Genomic DNA, 22,860 nt, shown 5'->3' on the forward strand with positions numbered 1-22,860 from the left:
ATGTAGGGAAAGACAAGGGGCAATAACACTTGTTTTGCTATTCTATGTTCTCCCAAGTCTCCCGATAAAAATGATACCTCACTTGTGTGGGTAGGCCTAGCTTCTGCGACAGGAAATGCCCCAAAACACAACGTGGACACATCACATTTTTTGAAAGAAAACAGAGGTGTTTTTTGCAAAGTGCCTACCTGTAGATTTTGGCCTTTAGCTCAGCCGGCACCTAGGGAAACCTACCAAACCTGTGCCTTTTTGAAAACTAGAGACCTAGGGGAATCCAAGATAGGGTGACTTGTGGAGCTCTGACCAGGATCTGTTACCCAGAATCCTCTGCAAACCTCAAAATATGGCTAAAAAAACATGTTTTCCTCACATTTCGGTGACAGAAAGTTCTGGAATCTGAGAGGAGCCACACATTTCCTTCCACCCAGCGTTCCCTTAAGTCTCCCGATAAAAATGATACCTCACTTGTGTGGGTAGGCCTAGCGCCCGTGACAGGAAATGCCCCAAAACACAACGTGGACACATCACATTTTTTGAAAGAAAACAGAGGTGTTTTTTGCAAAGTGCCTACCTGTAGCTTTTGGCCTCTAGCTCAGCTGGCACCTAGGGAAACCTACCAAACCTGTGCATTTTTGAAAACTAGAGACCTAGGGAAATCCAAGATGGGGTGACTTGTGGGGCTCTGACCAGGTTCTGTTACCCAGAATCCTTTGCAAACCTCAAAATTTGGCTAAAAAAACACTTTTTCCTCACATTTTGGTGACAGAAAGTTCTGGAATCTGAGGGTATCCACAACTTTCCTTCCACTTAGTGTTCCCCAGGTCTCCAGATAAAAATGGTACCTCACTTGTGTGGGTAGGCCTAGCGCACACAAAAGGAAATGGCCCAAAACACAACGTGGACACATCAAATTTTTTCACAGAAACAGAGGTGTTTTTTGCAAAGTGCCTACCTGTGGATTTTGGCCTCTAGCTCAGCCGGCCCCAGGGGGGGCAGAAATGGCCTAAAATAAATTTGCCCCCCACCCCCCAACCCCTCCCCGGGAGCGACCCTTGCCTACGGGGTCGCTCCCCTTGCGTCACATTGGCGCAAAAAAAAAATCCCCGGTGCCTAGTTGTTTCTGCCCCCTTGGGGGCAGATTGACTGAAAATCAGCCAATCTCTCCCCAAGGAGGGCAGCAATGGTCCAAATACAATTTGCCCCCCAGGGGAGATATCCTTGCCTAATGGGTCACTCCCCATCTCTAAAAAAACATACAAACAAACAAAAAACACAAAAATAACTTTTGAAACGCTCAGAGAGACTTCAAAGGGAAGGAAATACATTTCCTTCCCTTTGAAGCCTCTCTGTGCCTCCCCCACGTGATCGAAAGAGAAATGCAAAGCATTTCTCTTTCGATCGCGCTGGAAACTGAGCTTCCAGCGTGATGGGGGAGGCCCTGTAACAAATCAGCGCGCACTCGCGCGCTGACGCCATAGGGGGGTTGTGTGGGGGGTCGGGGGTGGAAGGGGAAGGGCTTCCCCTTCCATCCCTGCCTTGGGGGGGTGGGTGGGGAGCAGAGAGGGGGGGCGCTAGCGCTCCCCCCTGTTCCCGGGTGTAGGACGAGGTGACCTCGTCCAAGGCACGCGAGAGGTTAAGTGTGCAATGTTAGTGTATCTTAAAAGGCAGTCTGTCATTATTTTAGGATGACTGTTTTTTAAATATTTGAAGAGCAGGAGTACTGCTATTTATCCCTTTAGACAGTGGTAAATGTGACCTTCTCCCTGGAGCCTTAAAGGCATGTGCTTAGTCTGGCAGGAAAAGTTGCAGCATCTGCTGGCACATCTAAAGCAAACAACAGAACATAGCACAATAACATACTTATAGCAACAGAGCAACACAATTAAAACATAACAGGGTACAACACAACAAAACACACCCCAAAAACCACAGTACAACACAGCAACACCAGATTGCAATACTTGGGATTGAAAAAACTATGACCCACTTGTTGCCTGGCCTGATGATCTGGGACCACCTTCTAACGTGTCAAAGGAAGTAGGAAATGTTAGAATTACCATGGGCTCCAAGTTAACAATGCAAGCCCAACTAGACAAATTAGCAAGCTCAAGCTTCATTACTATGAAAACTCTGCAACACATCTTCCCCCACCAGGGATTTCCCCACAGGGTTCAGGCCAATATCTCTCTTGAACTGCCTAAACTGGATTACATCAATGGCCTCTACCACAGATCATCTTTATCAACTATGAAAAGACTACAATGAATTCTGAACTCTGTTGCCAGACTACTCCTGCATGTAAATTCACAAAGACATATTACCACTGTCCTGGTGGCCGTACATTAGTTACAGGTTTCCAGAAGATCCACCTTAAATATGCTTTGTATCACCCACAAAACAATACATGGAACAGGACTGCTTTTCATCAGGAATAAAGTCACCAACTTAATTCTACAAAGGAACCTCCTTTCCAGGTTGGCACCTCGCCTCACACAACCACCATACAAGAAAAACATAGGTGGTACATTTTTCTCTTTTCAAGCAGCCAAACTATTGAATTAATTACTCCCAAACATACAGTCCACAAATAACTATCCTATCTTCCAAAGACTACTCATGAGTTGGCTCTTTCCTACTTAACCACCATACTGAAGCACTAATGTACAGCATATCACTGTGTTTGTAAACATTTAAAATTTGATTATATCTATGTCTTTAAATATGTGTATTTCTTTGTAAAAAGATGTATACTATGGTTTCTAAAAATACGTAGATATTCTTTAGGTCTGATTAATAAATCCATATATACCTTATGAATAAATACATATTATTTTATGCTTAACATATATATAGGTCACAACATAATTTTCATATGTTATTTGGTTAGATGCGTATGGGTCTCTGTTTTACTTACCAATCAATCAATCAGGAATTTTGTGAAGCGCACTACTCACCTGTGAGGGTCCCAAGGAGCTGAGGAGGGTAGGGGGAGAAGGGAAGGGAGGTGCTGCTATTGCTCGATTAGCCAGGTCTTGAGAAGTTTCCTGAAGGTAAGGAGGTCTTTGGTCTGGGGAAGGTGGGTGGGAAGAGTGTTTCACGTTTTGGCAGCGAGGTGCGAGAATGATCTACCGCTGGTTGTAGTTCCGCAGACACGTGGGACGGTTGCGAGGGCGAGGTCGGCGTAGCAGAGATGCCGGGTCTGGGTGTAGAAGGAGAGTCGTCTGTTGAGGTATTCTGGTCCGGTGTAGTGCAGTGCTTTGTGAGTGTGGGTGAGGAGTTTGAAGGTGATTCTCTTGTTGACTGGGAACCAGTGCAGGTTTTTCAGGTGGTCTGTGATGTGGCAGTGGCGGGGGATGTCCAGGATGAGGCATGCAGAGGCGTTCTGGATGCGTTGCAGCCTCTTCTGGAGTTTGGTCATGGTTCCTGCGTAGAAGGCATTGCCATAGTCCAGCTTGCTTGGGTGAATTATCTATCACAATATGTAAATATTATCATAGCTACCTTATCCAAAAATGCTTCTCTATTGAAATATTGCGGAGATAAACAATTAAAATAAAATAATGAAAAACTTATAAAAAATACATGACCAAATTAGCTTCAAGTACAGCTACACTTGAAATCTGAGTTTATACAATACAACATTATATTTCAATGTGTTGTCTTCCTTAAACATGTATACCCTTTCTATGTAGGAATATATTTATATATTTAATACTGTACTCCTACTGTAGGAAAAACACCTTTGACTCTCTTTAATGCAGTACTCTGTGTCTCATCCTATACCTCTCTCAATTTATCCTCCACCTCCCCTCTGTGACTCATCCCAAACCTGATTCTACTACTATGATCTCCAAAATAAAAAAATCTAGATTCTTCCCATCACTATCCTTCCTTGGCTCACCCAAACCACTTTTACCTACTATGATCTCCCAAAAAAACCTTTCTAAGTTCTTCCCACATGTATCCTTCCTTTAAATCATCCCACACCTCATTTTAATACTATGATCTCCCTAATCCCTTTCTAGAGTCTAGCCTCTACCATCTCTCCTTTCACTCATTCCAAACCTCATCCTACTACTATGATCTCCCAATAAGCTCTTCCCTCCTCTAGTCTTCTGTTATCGTATTCAATCCATCTAGTAGACTTGCATGTCCACCACTCAAGTTAACTCACGTTTCCCTATACTAACCCACAACTAATATATTTTAAGTTCTGCAATTGTGTGCTACTCGCCAAAAAGCAATTTGAATCATTGTTATGGGTAGTAAGTGCTATATAAATACAATTACCGTTACAATATTGCAGCATAAAAAATCTGCAGCACTAAAAATAACATAATACAGCACAACACGACAATCGTCTCCCAACAAATCCACTCAAACATTCTTGTCACACATTATCACCTCCAGAAACTTGTTTTCATAATGTAGTGATAAAAGGTGTTTGCAGTAAGCACTGTCTTAACTTGCCATCAAGGGCATGAAATAGCACTATTCAACAATGTCTTGTGATCTGATCCCTTTTCTTGGGAAATTTCATTTAATACATGGTAGTGGTAAAGTGAGGTAACACATTTTTGCGCACTGACAACTGTCACTCCTTAGTTAATGGAAACATTAGTGCCAAAAATAGTGACTCAAATCGTAGACCTCACTGTACCCAGTAATGAAAGAAACCTGAACATTATGACATTTGGTAAAGACAGACAACAAAAAACAGAACTTAGCATTTTTAAACCCAACTGGTAAACTATATCTTTCCACTATCGTTTTCTGACTTGCGTTGCACTTCCTATCTTTGCAGTCCAACATTGGTAACATTGGTGTATCCACAATTGGTATATTTCATTTTACTTGTAAGTTCCTTGTAAAGTGGTATACCACATACTCAGGGCCTGCAAATTAAATGCTACTAATGGGCCTCCAGAGTTTACGAGAACAAGGGAAACCCAAGGAAAGGATATATGAGAGACCTGGGGTAAAAAAATATTACACAGGGGTACCGGAACAACAATATAAATCACAATTTTCACATAGAGATACTATGAAATCTATGTACAGTCCATAATACAATATTTATTGAATAAATAGTAATTGCAAAGGAAGTACGAAAGCAACACATAAGGGGCACTTATAATGTGTGAGATGACTCTTTCCATCACCATTTATTTAACCTCAGGATGTACACAAGTGATAAATAATGGGAGTCACATATAAATGTGTGCCAATATCCATAAACAAAACTCAGGCATACAGAACTGACATGATATAAAACAATAATATATGTCAGATTAAGCCAGTACCCATACTCTTACAGAAAACTAACTGCCAATCACAACATGAGTTATGGTACAACTGTTGATGTTTCAATCCCTTAAGGCAATGTGCATGGGATCATCATCAGGACTCAACCATAGTGCCTTAGAGTCAAGATATATGTATTTGCTGAACAAAGAAAAGAAAAAGAGAAAATGGGAAGAATTAATTAAAAAAATGAAACAGACATAAGCATGTTACCCAGTACCTCCACCTGTAGAGGCAAACCGATCACCTGACCAGTGCCAAAACAATCATGAAATACATTAATTCATGCAGGAAAGTGCAAAGTGATAACAGGACCTGAGAGAATCCAAAGACAAGTAAAAGTGCCAGAACCTCATGAAAAATAGAAAAATATCACATGATCGTCACCCCCAAGAGCAGACAAAAAGGCAATCTATGTCCAACTGATAACTATTAACACCTACATGATAGGCGGATAGAAGCTTCAATAAAAATATAATATAAACATACTGCATCATGCAGCCAAAAATCAGAAAATACCTCCCCAATCCACTGCAGATCAAAATGCAGAAGGAGCCAATAATATACCCTGCAATAGGAAAAGGGCGTAAAGATTATCGATCACCATACTGATGTGGCACCATCTAATCTCAAGGTAAATTCTCATCACATACCAATGAGAAGGGTCCAGAACACGTAAACTTAATACCACAAAGAAATATTAACAGCAGAAAACAGTCTGACATACAGTCAATAACCTTGCATCATATTGTAACAAAAAGCATTCAATGAATGAAGTTCCTAAAAATGACATAAGGAAAGGAAATACAACATAAGCTGTGCTCTGAATCTGGAAATCACAAAGCAAAGTATACACCGACTCTCCCCAAAAATAAATAAGAAACATAGGCCCTCATTACAACCCTGGCGGTCGGTGTTAAAGTGGCGGTAATACCGCAAACAGGGCGGCAGAAAAAAAAATGGGATTACAACCGTGGTGGAAACCGCCAACATAGACAGTCACTTTAACTCTCCAACCGCCATGGCGGTAGAAACAAACACCGAAGCGGTAACCACCAACAGACAGGCGGAAGACAAAGTACCGCCCACTCTATTGCAAGAGGCCTATCCGCCACCTTTTCCGGGGTGGAACCAACGCTATCAAAAGCACGGCGGAAACAGTACACAGAAGGGAAACTACTCACCTCTCAACAACCAACGAGGTACCAGGACGCCATGGAGCCCGAACTTCAGGTGTTACCTATGTTGGTTTACCTCCTCTTCCACCAGGAGTATGAACGGCGGCGGCGGCTAATACGGTGAGTACTGCACCTACAACACAGGGGAAGGGGGAGGAAAGAGAGTGCCACACACACACATGCAACACGCAACACCCCCACCCTCACCCTCACACACAACATACTCACAAATACATGCAGCAACATTACATATACAGCCCCCCACCCCCATGAAAAATCCATTAGTCAAAAGTCAAAAATCAGTATATACAAATATGTACACCAACTACACAAGTCTGGATAGTATACCAATCATTGTCCGTGGACCACTGGGCCCAAAATGCATGGGCGAAGCCCACACATGATACCAGACTCGAAACGGAGAGAACACTGCTGGGGCATCAGATCGAAAATACACAGGCACCTCAGGGGGAGGGGGGCATCTCAGCCTGATGAACGCACGATGTCACTGCTGCACGAGGGGGCTCCATACCCATTTCTGTATCCTGGGGAGTGCAAAGCCACAGTCTAATCAAGTCTCTCCAGTGGGTGGTTTGCCCATTGCTCTATCCTGGGGAGTGCAAAGCCACAGTCTCTCAAGTGGATAACAGTCTCCACTGGTTTTGTAGGGGGCCTGGTGCCCAGAGTGCTTCATCCTGCCAAGGACTGAGGTAGTGGATGTGATACTCCACTGGTTCTGGAGGGGGCCTGGTGCCCAGAGTGCTTCATCCTGCCAAGGACTGAGGTAGTGGATGTATCCCTCAACTGGTTCGGGAGGGGGCCTGGTGCCCAGAGTGCTTCATCTTGCCAAGGACTGAGGTAGTGGATGTATCCCTCCACTGGTTCTGGAGGGGGCATGGTACCCATAGTGTTCCATGTGCAGTGTGGCCGGTACAATTCCCTCACCCGGGTGTGCGTGCCACGAGATTGGCGAGGTTCAGGTAGCATGATAAGCCATGGAGGCAGTGACATACCCCATACTGCTGCGGCTTCGCCTTCCACCTGAAGGTGCAATCAGTGATGGAAGTCATGCCTCATGGAAGCTGCCCAGGGTCCAGGAACTCTCCTCCAGTCTCAGACGACTGACCACTGGGGATGGTAGCAATGTCAGCGGTGGTGCCAGTGTCCAAGGACGTCGCAGGGCCAGTGGCGGTGCTTGCAGCGGTGTCTGTGGCGGCGGTGCTGGCGGCGGTACATGGGTCAGCACCTGCTGAGGGACACAGCAGGACGTCTCCTCCAGCCTCGGACGCTGCCCACTGGAGAAGAGGCTGGGGACTGTCGCTGAGGCTGTAGACATGCCGGTGGCGGTGCAGGTAGCGGAGTCTGTGGCGGCGGTGCTAGCGGGCGTGTCTGTGGCGGCAGTGCTGGGTGCGGTGCATGGGTCAGTACCTGCTGAGGGACAAAGCAGGACGTCTCCTCCTGCCTCGGATGGCTGCCCACTGTGGAAGAGGCTGGGGACTGTCGATGAGGCTGTAGGCGTGCCAGGGGCGGTGCAGGTGGCGGTGCAGGTGGCGGTTGTGGTGGCGGGGCAGCTAGCGGTGTTCGCCGCCATACAGGTTGGCGTGGTCGTGGACAGAAAGTGTGACACTGGTCCCATAGTCGGTGCCACCATGCCCTCTCCTGACCTGCTCTTCTGCTTTTGGCCCTTCCCCACCTCAGTCCTTGTCTTGTCACTATCCCCTTTTGTTTTTGCTGAGCCCTTGGTGGCTTTTAGTTTCGACTTCTCCCTCCGGGATGTGGGCACCCTTTTCACCTTGGCAGGTGGCAGACTGTCCTTGCCCTCGCTACGTGGCACACCGGCAGCCCTGATGGGTGGCGCACACGATGACCCTGCAGTTGCCGGCACCACTGTTCCTGGGGATGTGGTGGCTGAGGTGCTGGGCTGGGACCTGGGAAGCCTGGCCCTAGGGGAAGAACAGGGGGGAGGTGTAGGGAAGAGGTCAATGTTAGCCAGGAAGAGTTTTTTAGACACACTGGGATGGGAAGATGGAGGGGGTTTGGGAGTGGAGGTAGAGGTAGAGGTAGTGGTTGTAGGAGGTGTAGGTCTGCTGAATTTGGGTGAAGGTGCATGGGCCGAAGGCTGTTGTGAGGTAGATGGATGTTGGGTGGGTGTGTGCCTGCCTTTGTGTACTTTGGGAGGAGGGCTCACTGACACACTGGGAGAGGACACTGGGGATGTTTGAATGGTAGTGGGGGTGGTGATTGCACGTGAACCGTGTGTGGTGATGGGTGTGCTGGTGATGGAGGTAGGGGCTGAGGATGTAGTGCATGCAGGTGTGAGTGGAGACGAGACGGGGAGGGAGTAGGAGGATGTGGAGTAGGAGGACACAGTGGAGGCAGTGGATGTTGCTATGTCTGCATGGGGATGGTGCTTTTGTGAGTGCCTGTGGGATGTGTGGTGCTTATTTTTGCCATGCCCACTCTTGTGTGTTGATGAGTGCGCATGCTGGTCTGATGGTGTGCTTGGGGTAGGCTGAGGTATAAGGGATTGGGTATGGGTGGAGGAAGTTGGAAGGGGGAAGCTGGACACAGGGACAATGGCTGCCATCAGTGCTGAGGCCAGAGCCTGAAATGCTCTCTGTTAGGCTGCCTGCTCTGAATGAATGCCCTCCAGGTATGCATTTCTATGGTGCAAATGCCTCTCTATACCCTGGATGGCATTCACAATGGTAGATTGCCCAACAGTGAGGGATCTCAGGAGGTCAATAGCCTCCTCACTGAGGGCAGCAGGGCGGACTGCGGCAGGGCCTGAGGTGCCTGGGGTGAAGGAGATGCCCACCCTCCTGGGTGAGCGGGTACAGGACACACGTTGAGGGGCTGCTGGGAGGGCGGTGCTGGGAGGGGGGGCGGTGGCTGTACCTGTTGATGAGGTGGGCACAGAGGTGGCCACCACCACAAGGGAGCTCCCATCAGAAGAGGAGTCGCTGTCACTGCTGTCTGCTCCTGTCCCCGCATGGAGCTCCCCTCGCCCTCCGTCCCACTGGTGGCTTCAGACTCCGTAGCTTCACCCTTCCAGGGCCAAGTGGGTTGCAGCTCCCTCCTGCTCCGGTGCCAATGCTCCTCCGCCTGATGATGGTATTGCACACAAGAACAGGGAGACCACAAAAAGGGGGGGAAGACAGAAGAAAGACATGTTCACTGCATGCAACACCACTACCGTTGGCGGACACAACATACAGGGAGCAGCCCTCTGCACTATGCCATGCACTGACAGTTCCTAGAAATTTCAACTGACCATGGGGTACAAGGCCTAAGACCAATTGCTGCACACCTGGAAATCACAGGAGCCTGACTAGGTGTAGATGGCTCTTACCACTGGTGGGGTTGGGGTGCCACATAGCATGCCTCACAAGGGACCTTGCCTACCAAGTTCGCCCTGGCCTAGGGCAACCCACTGCCCACCTCCCCCACCCAGACACCTCGTAATGCGCGCCAAGTCAGCTGAATGAGAGTGTACTCACCCCCTTGTGGCTGCTGTGATGCCCTCAAGCACCCATCCAACTCTAGATACGCCACCACAAGGATCCGGAACATCAAGGGGGTCGTGGTGCGACGGGCACCCCTCCGTCGTTGGGAGGCCATCCCCAGCTGGGCCTCCGCCGTCTTCTTGCTCCAGCAGCTCAGGCCCTACCATTTTTTACAGCAGTGGGTGCTCCGTCTGTGGTAGACCCCCAGAATCCGGACGTCCTTGGTGATGGCACACCAAATACCCTTCTTCTGGTGGGCGCTGACTTAGAGGAATGGTACGTGGGAAAGGAAATTACTTACCCGTCCGGACAGTCATACTCAATGCCCACCAGTTCCCACCCATGCCCTGACGCACATACACTCACCATCCGCACATGCGGGCCTCAGCCCCCCATGTATCTTCCATCCACACCACTCAAAACAGGCATTGCCCATGCAGCATTCTCACAGTGTACTCACCTGTTTGTATGGAGGACCGTACAGTTGCGTGTACTGGGGAGGACCCCATCCACTAGTTTCTCTAACTCCTCCGAAGTGAAGGCAGGGTCCCTTTCCACAGACACTCGAGCCATCGTCGCTTCCAGGTACAGGTCACAGCAGCACTTGCAGTGTAGGATCTCTCCTGTTGAAGGTCAGGTATCAAGTGAGTGAGCAGCTAGAAAATGGCGGTCACGTCTGTGGCGGTGCATACCGTCACCGCCAGTGTACGTCGTCATTGGCTCCTGGGACCCATAGGGCCCAATGTCAACCAATGCAGAATTGTGCCGCCATCTGCGGCCGCCCACCGCGACGGTGCACAACACTAGTGCAGTCACACCTATCTAGGCTACGAATGTAGACAGATACTGGCACAATGCAGATTAATAAATGAGTGAAAATGACATTTTGTGATACCTCGGTGTAGGTTGACTCCCTGCTCGCTGTTCTCCTCCATAGGGCACGTCCGCTGGGGCAGGTGATGAGATGGCGGCATCCTCCAGTGTGCAGACTGCTGGTGGACCTGTCGACAATGGAAGGGAGACACGTAATAGTCACCTACAGACTTGATCGTGCAACAATCCATGAACTGTGTGCCCAGTTGGAGCCAGACCTGATGTCAGCTATCCGCCATCCCACAGGGATACCCCCTCTAGTGCAGGTCCTGTCAGTACTCCATTTCCTGGCAAGTGGGTCTTTTCAAACAGCAGTGGCCATGGCATCAGGGATATCCCAGCTAATGTTATCTAACGTGTTGTCCGGAGTGTTGTCTGCCCTGCTGAAACACATGCACAGCTACATCGTGTTCCCTCAGGTGGAGGATTTGCCCACAGTGAAATGTGATTTCGATGCCCTGAGGCATATCCCCAACATCATTGGTGCCATTTATGGAACACATGTGGCATCCCCCCCCCGCAGGAATGAACAGGTGTTTAGAAACCGGAAGAGCTACCATTTGATGAATGTGCAGATGGTTTCTTTGGCAGACCAGTACATCTCCCATGTCAATGCCAAGTATCCTGGCTCTGTGCATGACGCTTACATTTTGAGAAATAGCAGCATCCCTTATGTGATGGGGCAACTCCAGAGGCACCATGTGTGGCTAATAGGTGAGCCCAAGGTCCCAATACAGTTGACATAGGTGTCTGGGTATGGGGCTGTCCCTAAGGGTTAGTGTGTGTCTAACAGTTGCCCCTCAACATTTGCAGGTGACTCTGGTTACCCCAACCTGTCATAGCTACTGACCCCAGTGAGGAATCCCAGGACAAGGGCAGAGGAACACTACAATAAGGCACATGGGCGAACTAGGAGGGTGATCGAACTCACCTTCGGCCTCCTGAAGGCCAGATTCCGGTGCCTCCATCCGACAGGTGGCTCCCTATACTACTCACCGAAGAAGGTGTGCCAGATAATTGTGGCCTGCTGTATGCTGCACAATCTGGCTTTGCAACGGCAGGTGCCTTTTATGCAGGAGGATGGGCCAGATGGTGGTCTTGTGGCAGCTGTGGAGCCTGTGGACAGTGAAGAAGAGGAGGCAGAAGAAGAGGATATCGACAACCGAAACAACGTCATCATGCAATACTTCCAGTGAGACACAGGTAAGAAGATGTCACTGCTTCCCACATCTCATACTATTGTTTGAACTAGCATAAGTCTGTCATTTTCACTCAGTGTATGGACTTTGACTTTCCATTTCACAGATCTGGGTCCCACTTTGTGCCCTCTGCTATGTTTACTGCTGGCCTACAGCTGTGTTACATTGGCATGTGAACAAGTAAATTGACATTGCTATATTCCATTGTTATTGCTATTACACATTTGTGAAAGCACAGACTGACTCCAGATTGTTTTGTGATTGAAGTGTGTTTATTCCTGTGCAAATAAGTGGAGAGGGTTGTAAAATGGGCTAGGGTGATGGTGGAGGTATGTCCGTGGCAGAGTCCAGTCTATTTGTTTCATTGTCCAAAGGGGCATAGGGGCATAGGAAGTGGAGCAATGGCAGTTTAAGGATGGACAGGGTGACATAGTGGGACAGAAGGGTGACATTCATGGGGGTCTCATTTCCTGTTGGGGGTCTTGGCAATGTTCTCTGTCTTGTTCCTGGATCTCAGGGACCATTTGCAGGGTGGTTCTCGATCTGCAGGGGGTGGGGTGCTGGTGTCCTGTTGTTCCTGTGGCGGTGCCTCCTGTCCACTAGCACCGGCGGAGGTGGAGGGCTGTTCATCGTCCAGGCTAGTGTCAATGGCCCCTTGTTGTGCCACTGTGTCCCTCCTGGGGTTGTGAAGGTCTGCCAGCACCCCAGCAATGGTGATCAGGGTGGTGTTAATGGACTTCAAGTCCTCCCTGATCCCAAGGTAGTGTTCCTCTTGCAGCCGCTGGGTCTCCTGAATCTTGGCCAGTACCATTGCCATCGTCTCCTGGGAATGATGGTAAGCTCCCCTGATGTTGGAGAGTGCCTTTGGGAGTGTCGGTTCCCTGGGCCTGTCCCCCCCTGTCGCACAGCAGTCCTCCCAGTTTCCCTGTTATCCTGTGCCTCTGTCCCCTGAACCGTGTGCCCACTGCCACTGCCCCCAGGTCCCCGATCGTCCTGTGTTAGTGGGGTTGCCTGGGTTCCCTGTAGTGGTGGACACACTGCTGATTGACGTGTCCTGGGGACAGAGGGATGGGCCCGCTGGGTGGGTGCTGTGCTGGTGTTTCCTGAGGGGGGAGGCTCTGTGGTGGCTTGTGACAGTGGCAGGGGAACCGACTGTCCCGAGGTCCCAGATGGGCCGGGCTGGTCATCTTGATCCAGTTGTGCAGAGATGCTGTCACCACTCTGGGCCTCTTCTGTGGGGGACTGGAGGTGTATGGAACCTCCTGTCTAGTGACGTTGGGTAGGGGTCCTGTTGGGGTGTAAATGCATAGTTATTGTATCTGTGTGTGCCATCGTGTGCAATGGGTGAGTGACCCTCTACTCCTGTGCTTGCATTATTGGCTTGGTCCTTGTGTGATTGGTGATTTTGGTGCATGAGTGAGTCTCTGTACTGGACATGCTTGGGTGATGGGTGTCCATGCATTGGTGTTACATGCAGGGCTTGGTTTTGGGATGTGTGGGTTGTGTTGGTGGGGTATCTGTGGGTTGTTGGGTGTGAGGGTAAGGCTGGGAGTATGTGATGGCATGCAGGTGGGGTGGGGAGGATAAGGTAGTAAAGATTTGCCTTACTAGAGTCCAGTCCTCCTGCTACTCCAGCGAGGCGTCAGGATGCAGTATTGTCAAGACCTGCTCCTCCCATGTTGTTAGTTGTTGGGGAGGAGGTGGGGGTCGGCCGCCAGTCCTCTGTACAGCAATCTGGTGTCTGGATACCACGGAACGCACCTTCCCCCGTAGGTCGTTCCACCTCTTCCTGGTGTCATCCCGTGTTCTTGGATGCTGTCCCACTGCGTATACCCTGTCGACAATTCTGCGCCATAGCTCCATCTTCCTTGCAATGGATGTCTGCTGCACCTGTGATCCGAATAGCTGTGGCTCTACCTGGACGATTTCCTCCACCTTGACCCTGAGCTCCTCCTCAGAGAGCCAAGAGTGTCTTTGAGGTGCCATGATGTGGTGTGGGTGATGTGTGAGGTGGTGTCTGTTGTAATGTGTGAGGGGATTTGTTGGTGTGTGTTGTTTGAGGTGCGTGGATGTTGTGTAAGTGATGGTGTTGTGTGTCTGTGGATGCTGGTGTTGTTTTAGGTAGTGACTCTCTCTGGCCTGCTTTCAACTTTCTGATAGCAAGGGTTTGTGGGTAATGTGGTGTGTGTTTTATATTGGATTGGGTGTGGTGTGTGTATGTGTATCAGGTGTGTGTATTTTGAATTGTCCAATGTGGTTGTGTTTTGTAAATGTGTGTGTATTTTGAGCGCAGCGGTGTGTACCGCCAGTGGTTTACCACTGTTGAAAGACTGCTGCGTTGATTCGTGGGTCGTGATAGTGTGGGCGTATTCTTGTTGTCGGTTTAGTTAACGCCAGTTTATCACTGACCTTTGGTGTGGCGGACTTGTGTGGGTGTCTGTATTGTGGCGGATTCTGAGCTGTGGGTCGTAATACCTGTAGCGGAATTCCTCAGCCGCAGCGGTATGTTGGCGGTCTTCTGAACGCCGGTAAGCGGGATTCACCGCCATGGTTGTTATGAGGGCCATAGTCACTCACAAGTGTGGAAATTTACACAGTGAAGCATGAAGGAACTCTTCTGACACTAATATAATAAAATCATTGTTCACGGGCACGGAAAGGAGATGTCAATCAGGGAATGCAGGTCCGACTCTCAGTAATCAATAACGTAAGCACGTGAGAGAGTTAGTATCTAAGTGAGGCTTAAAGACAGCTGCAAGTCGGAGTAGATACAGACAACGGCCTTGGGCAGTTGAGCAGGATCAGTGTAAGGTACCCGCCATGTTGAACTGCCCAGGAAAGTCACTCAAAGGAAATAGCAAAGGGCCAAATTGCCTCTTATTACATGGTAATGTCAAGGATATAATAATCAAAATAGGATTCATCAACAGTTATCTAGGATACCACCATACAAAGCCATAGGGTACTATTGACCAATAAACAAAAGGGATTGGGGAAATGAGAAACTGATGATGGCCAGGGGCAGTCGAGCAGGAGCAAGCTAAATTACCCACCATATTGAACTGTCCAGGGTTCTCAATCAAAGGTAGAAATACAGGACCAGAATGACTATTACTATGTCTCCACGGTCATGACAATGATATAATAACCAAAATGGTTAAGCTGTTATTCCTGATAAGAAAGGAGTAGCTGTATCATGTTTCATATTGCTGGAATGGTAATGATAAATTCTCCCTACTCGTAAAGTTGTAATTATTATTACTATTTTAGAAATGCCATTGTTAGAAAGTAGGAATGACTCTCCCCTGAAGACCATCTGTGTGCTTTAGCCTGTCTCCAGTGCGCATCTGGCCTGGGCTGGGTGACAGCTACATTTGTGCATTCCTTTCAGACACCCACAGCACAGTATACTCAACTGAATCTGCATTCATCTGCATACTGATAGGTCTTCCTGGGGAGGAGGTTGGGAAGGGCTCACACTTACACTTCAAAGGGTAGTGGCCTGAGACCATTTAAAGGGGCTTGTTATCCTTCACTGATAGTCTGGAGCCAGGGCTAGGCTGAAAGGGGACCTGTGCACTTCAGAGAGATCCTTTGAATCCCCACATCAAAGCCACTTTTGGGTATAAGTACTGGGTCTTTAACTCCTGAAATAAGATCGCTACTGGACTTGGGAAGAACTCTGCTGGAGTAAAGACTGCTGTGTTATAAGGAATGCCACTCTACCTGGGTTGACTGTTCCAAGGAACTGCTTCCCTGCATTGCTGAGCCGCCCTGCTACCTGCTAATCTCTGCCCTGCTGAGGACAAGGACTGGACTCATCCTGCTGAACCAAAGTGTCTCCAAGGGCTTGATGGCTTGCCCCCAGTTATTCTGCAGTCTCAGGGACATCAATGACTGCCTGCAACTCTACTGGTGCTGTTGGACTCTCTGTGAGTCCTACCCCTGCATGAGGTACATCTCTACACTCCTGTGCCTGAGAAGTTGGTTTTGCACCTAAAACCTTCAAATAATGATGCATCACCCCAAGTGTAGGAGAAGGATCAACACTTCACAGATGGTGAGCTTGATAATGAAGCTCTGTGTGTCCCGCCAATGATGCATTGCCCCAAGTGCTGCAGAGAAATCAACTCATCGCATCCACTTTCCAGGAGCCCGCCAATGACGCCTTGCCCCGAGGGCAGAAGGAAAACCGGTGCATCGTGCCTTCGTCGACCATGCTTTCCTCTTCCAAAGGTACTGTTTCAGCAGACCCTGCATGGGTTCTGTATCCGGCCTAATCTTCATCGCCGTCAGCTTGGATTTTGACTTTGCACCAGCCCCTCGCAACCTCATCTCATCTTTTGACTGCTAGTGACTTCCAAGCACCGTTTTCACATTTAGGCCCTCATTATGACTTTGGAGGTCAGGTGACCACCACGCCGGCGATGGCGGTAGTTCCGTCACCAGGCCAGCGGTACTGACCGCAAAACAATGACCATGGTGGTGATCCCTCCCATAGACAGCCAATGTACCACCAACCGCCAGTGGAGTACGAACACTGAACACGGCGGTAGCAATCTCCAGGCAGGCAGAAGACAAGGATCCGCCCACCATATTATGAAATAGCACACCACCAGGATTTCTGGGGCGGTAGCAATGCCACCAAAGGCCTGGCAGAAACACATCATTTAAAAGGAGACACTCATCTCCAGGGACATAGAGGAGTCAGCTGCGGCCACGGAACCTGAATTGCAAGTCTTCCCATGGCTGGCCTGGAGCACCAATGCTGATGAAGACGATGAGTACAGCCGCCTAGCACATAACGGAGGAAGGGAGGGAGGGCAGACGACCACACACACACACACACACACACAACACACGCCATGCACACACACCACACACCCAGAAGCAGCTGCAGAGTAAATTGACTGTAACAGGATCCAGGAGTAAAGAAAGCCAGGACACATACCTCTGTTCCAACCACTGTAATCCTGTTGGATGAAGAGCCCAAATCCCAAAAATACAGAACTGAATATTTACATGCAGGCACAATGGCCAGTTCAAAGTCTGTAATGCCCACAGGGCAAAGTCCAAGCCCCAACTTGACTCCTGACAACATTGGGACTCCACTGTGCAGGGACATCATGTTGGAAATGGGCCGGCACCTCAGGGGGCGGGGGAGTGGGGTGGGCCTGGGGCTTCTCATTGGGAGGGGGATCCTTGGCTTCTGGCTTGTTAGAAGGCACCTTGGCTTTTGGTTTGGGAGGGGTCTCCTTGGCTTTTGGTTTGGGAGGGGTCACCTTGGCCTTTGGTTTGGGAGGGGTCTCCTTGGTTTTTGGCTTGGGAGGGGTCTCCTCGGCTTGGGAGGGGGCTCCTATGGTTTGGTTTTGGGAGGTGTCTCCTTGTTTTTTGGGGGTTTTTGTCTTGGAGGGGGTGGCACTTTAGCCCTCTGTTTTGGGGGCAGAGGAGGGGCCTTGGCATTGCACTCATGTGCCCCTTAGTGGCAGCTAAAGACTTTGGGGGTGGAACATGGTCAGAATGGGTGCTGGAGGTACTGGGCTGTGGGGTGGGACCTTTCTCTTACGGGCAGGATGGGGGGTTGGGGAGGAAAGAGGTCAGGTCAGGAAATGAAAAACTTCTTAGGGCCAATGAGGCGGGATGTGGGAGGAGGGATGGGAGTGGAGGCAGAGGGAGTGGTTGTAGGAGGAGGAGGTGTGCTGGACTTGGGTGCAGGTGCAGGTGCATGGACAGTGTGCTTGTGTGAGATGGATGGCTGGTGAGGGTCTGAGTGCAAGCGTTTGTGTGTCTTTGGAGGGGGGCAGACAGGGTGGGGGAGATCAAACAGGCCGTGTGGATGGATGTTATGTTGGTGTCTGCAAGTGAGGTGGGTGTGCAGCATGAGGTGGTGATGGTGGTGACTGCACAAGTGGTGTTTGGGGTGCATGTCTGCGCGTCTGCTGTTGTGATGACTGTGAGCAAGGTTGTGCAGGTGGCAGGTTCAGGGACTTTTGATGCAGTGCATGCAGGTGTGAGTGCGGATGTGACTGTGAGGAAGGAGGAGGAGGGGAGACAGTGGAGGCAGAGGATGATGTGTGTGCATCTGTCTGTTGGCCTCCGCGGCGGTATGCTGGCTGCAGTCAGTGCGGCAGTATTCGGTATTTACCGCCTAGTCATAATGAGGGCCTTCATCTTTAAAAATGTATATCTCGACTTCTACTTAATGCATTTTTGTCCTTTCGGGTCTTGGTTTACTGAGATAAATATTCTCTATTTTTCTAAACCTGTGTTGAGTCTTTTTGTTGTGTTGTATTTGAGTTACTGTAATCTAAGTGTGTTGCACAAATACTTTGCACATTGCATCTTAAGTTAAGCCTGTCTGTGTTATGCCAAGCTACCAGAAGGTGAGCACAGGTTATTTTAAGGAGTGTAACTGATTTAACCTGCCTGGGATTATGGTCCCATCTTGGACAGGGTGCATACCTCTGCCAACCAGAGTTCCAATTTCCAGCAGGCTCAATGTGATATCTTTGCTTACAGAACACTGAAAATATATAATATGTAAGTGTGTTTGAACATGTGTGTGTTTCTGTAGTATGAAGCAGTGGGTGAAAAGAGGAGAACCCATGGGTTTGGAAAAGAAAAACAAACTGCATTTTCTTTGATAATTCAGTCATCTGAGTCTCAAAGATTTTATTGTCATCTAGTCTTGTAGTAAATTCACTTGCGGCTTGCTGACCTCTAAAGGGGCGTGCAGATGCGGCACATGTGGTGGGGGTGTTAGGGGGAACATATAAATATAAAAAAATAAAAAAACATACCTCCTCCTTTGCGCTGCTCCTCTTTCCCTCGTCGTCACTCCAGGCTGCAGGCACAGGTTTCCAGCCTGCCCTATGGCCAATCCTGAAACTCCTCAAAGCAGTGTTAGGAGTGGCTGGGAGTGCCCAGTCAGGGTGCTCCCTGGTAGACTGGGAGCCTCTGTAGGGTCTGTCTACCCCGGCAGCACAGTGCCGGGCTGGAAAGAGCCTACTGTGCATGTGTGTTTGGCTGGCCAAAAATACATGCGCACAGAGGGGAGTGCTCTGTGCACTTCCCTCAGTGCTTGTCACCCCCAAAGCCCCACCCCTTTAGTTTATTATTGTTTTCTTGTAAAAGTTTTGCATCTGCTGCTGCTGGGGGGGGGTGACGCTCCTCCACCCTAATGGAGGAGCCACCCCTGTGTAGATGCAGTTTGATGCTGAATTTTGAGAGTAATTGAGGAGTCTTCCAGATTACTCCTAATACACAGTAGTATTTCATGAATACTACAAGAGTGAGGCACATCTATTTATGCAAAATATTTGTGAATTGACTATGAAGTTTGTGCAGACGAAAAAAACTAAAATGCTTACACAGCCATCATACATCTGGAGAAATTAAGACAAGTTACACATTAACAGCATAATCGAGACAGGTGTGCCACAAACCTAATCTGCTCTTCTGTTTAATTCTATTTAAAATATTTGATTTAATTGCACAACTGTTCTGTGAAGACGAAATGGAAATACTGGTTTCTCTAGTTATTAACCTCCATACTCACAGGCGGCACCAGAGTACTCATCTCCCACACTTGATGTCTTAAAGATGGGACATGCTCGGGCTGAACAGACTGCAGCTTCCAAGAAAACACTGTACATTGGGCCGACTTCCAACTAACACAAAGAAAAAAACAACATGAATAACAGCAGGGCCTTCATACTGCGTCCTTCTGTCACAGGTAAGGAAATGAGAATCAACATTATTTTCTGACAGCCAGACACATTAATTAGCGGCGTGACCCACTGCCCCTTGCCAGCATGGTAAACACCTTTCACTAATCTTTTAGGAATTATTGCATTCAAAGTAAAATAACAACAAGATCCAGGAGATGTTCCTCTTTAAAATCTACTTTTATGTCTTATTCAAAGGTTCAGCTATTGCTTTTACACTGATGTACGTTTAAGGTGATTTTCCATGGCCGGAAGCAAACCCATTTAGGTTAGGCATGTCGCACAAAGATTGAGGGGAGCCAGATCTGTGTCATATTTTCAGGAGTACCGACTACTTTATACATGTGTATTAACTAGAATAGTTCTCTGAACACGTTTCCTATGTGGAAACCCTAAACATCTGGGGGGTTATTCCAACTTTGGAGGAGGTGGTAATCCGTCCCAAATGTGACGGATTTACCACAAGCCGTATTACGAGTTCCATAGGATATAATGGACTCGTAATACGGCTGGTGGTATATCCGTCACTTTACCGTCACTTTTGGGACAGAGTACCACTTCCTCCAAAGTTGGAATAACCCCCCTGGTATGGATCAGGTCTTCCATGACATATATTGTGCACACGTTGATAAAGGACACCTGAAGTGTCATTCATTGAAGTGATTTAAATACACAGCATGGGATGGGAAACATCTTTCATCAATAAAATCGGTGGTTTAATAAATTGCAAATTAAGTATGTACAGGCAAAACACTAGAAGCATTGGGCATAGCTAAGGGGGTGATTCTAAGTCTGGCGGGCGGCGGAGGCCGCCCGCCAGACTACCCCCTCCAAAATACCGCTCCGCGGTCGAAAGACCGCTGAGGGTATTTTGGGTTTTGCACTTTGCTGGCGGGCGACCGCCAAAAGGCCGCCCGCCAGCCCAGTGCAAAACACCCTTCCCACGAGGACGCCGGCTCAGAATTGAGCCGGCGGAGTGGGAAGGTGCGACAGGTGCAGTTGCACCCGTCGCGAATTTCAGTGTCGGCAAAGCAGACACTGACATTATTTTTGGGGCCCCGCGACACCCCATACTGCCATCCTGTTCCTGGCGGGAGAACCGGCAGGAACAGGATGGCGGTATGGGGTGTCAGAATCCTCCATGGCGGCGCAGCTTGCTGCGCCGCCATGGAGGATTCATTTGGGCAGCGGAAAACCGGCGGGAGACCGCCGGTTTTCCACTTCTGACCGCGGCCGAACCGCCGTGGTCAGAATGCCCAGCGGGGCACCGCCAGCCTGTTGGCGGTGCCCCCCTCATTTTAGCCCTGGCGGTCTTGGACCGCCAGGGTTAGAATGACCCCCTAAGTGTATTGCCAGTGGCAAAATGTGCACATTAATAATGACGGGATACCTCGGCCAAAATCCAAATAATGTGATTATTCAGAACAAGGTTCTGCGCAGAACCCTTTTCTAGAAGACTTGATACATTCAGCAAAGCACCAGGAAACAGTCATTGTTTCGTAGGGAAGGAAATTTTTCTCCCAATGTTTCAAACCCAAAGCCGCCATACTGCTGCCTTTCTTGTCCTGCAAGGCTTGTTTTTCAAAATGTGTCCCACTGGTGAATATTTGACATGTTTGTCACTGCCATTGGTGCACAGTAAAATGTATTACAAAATCAATTCTAAGCACAAGGATATGTTAAACGGAGGAGAACCAAAGTGAATGGGGGGGGGGCAGATTTCTCTGATGGTCATCAGAGATCAGTCAGATGATCTAGATTTACCGGGTAAGATTTACTGAATCCTCAAGCAATGCAGCGTATCAGCCAAAATGCTGTACTGTGTTGCGTGAGAAGGAGAGAGCAGGAGAGCGCTATATTTCCAGTGATATGCCACTCCCCTCCCCTGTCTCGAATGCTAGTGCACAATAGTGCAAGAGTGTCTGTGTGTGTCTTGCATAGGTTTTGCACTAGAATCATACTCTTTTATTACAAAATACTATGGTGGTCATTCTGACCTCGGCGGTAAAAGGCGCCTACCGCCGGTCAGAAATCCTCCATAATTCCGCCGCGGTCGCGGTAACCCGCCACGGTCATTCTGACCCGCAGCAGCCAAACCTCCGAAAATCCGACAGCCACAACAGACCGCCAGACCAGCGGTCGGCGGAAAAGTGGAGGTGACCAAACCTCCACCGTCACGCCAACAGAAATACGCCCATGCCATTACGACCCACGAATCCACGCGGCGGTCTTTCAAACGCGGTTTTCCATTGGCGGTACACACCGCCGCGGTCAGAATACACACAAACGAACAAAACTCAGCCACATTGGCCGATTTGAATTCCACACACCTGATACACATACACACACCACTCCCACACACACAATACAATATAAAACACACACCCACATCACCCACAAACCCCTACGACCAAAAATTCAGAAAGAAGCACAGAGAGACACATCAGCGATCACAGAATACCATCACACAGAGGCACACTACACCATCACCCACACAATATCCACACACAAAACAACACACACCACCACACTCAACACACTTAACTACACATACTCCACCCCACACATCATACACACCACTCCATGGCACCCCAAAGACACCCCCGCTTCTCAGACGAAGAACTCAGGGTCATGGTGGAGGAAATCGTTCGGGTAGAGCCCCAGCTCTTCGGCACACAGGTCCAATACACCAGCATTGCCCGGAGGACGGAGCTATGGCAGAGGATTGTCGACAGGGTCAACGCTGTGGGACAGCACCCCAGAAATCGGGAAGACATCAGGAAGCGATGGAACGACCTACGGGGGAAGGTGCGTTCCATGGTATCCAGGCACAACATCGCCGTGCAGAAGACTGGCGGAGGACCCCCACCTCAACCCCCACAATTTACAACATGGGAGGAGGAAGTCTTGAACATCCTGCATCCTGACGGCCTCGCAGGAGTCGGCGGAGGAATGGATACTGGTAAGTTGAAGCTTCACTACTGCTTCCCCCCCACCTGCATGCCAAATCATACCCCAACCCTCACCCCCATCCTCGAACCCCACCCTCACCCCCACCCCCATCCTCACCCCC

The sequence above is a fragment of the Pleurodeles waltl genome, chromosome 9, assembly GCF_031143425.1.
Source record: "Pleurodeles waltl isolate 20211129_DDA chromosome 9, aPleWal1.hap1.20221129, whole genome shotgun sequence".
NCBI classification, from domain to species: Eukaryota; Metazoa; Chordata; class Amphibia; order Caudata; family Salamandridae; genus Pleurodeles; species Pleurodeles waltl.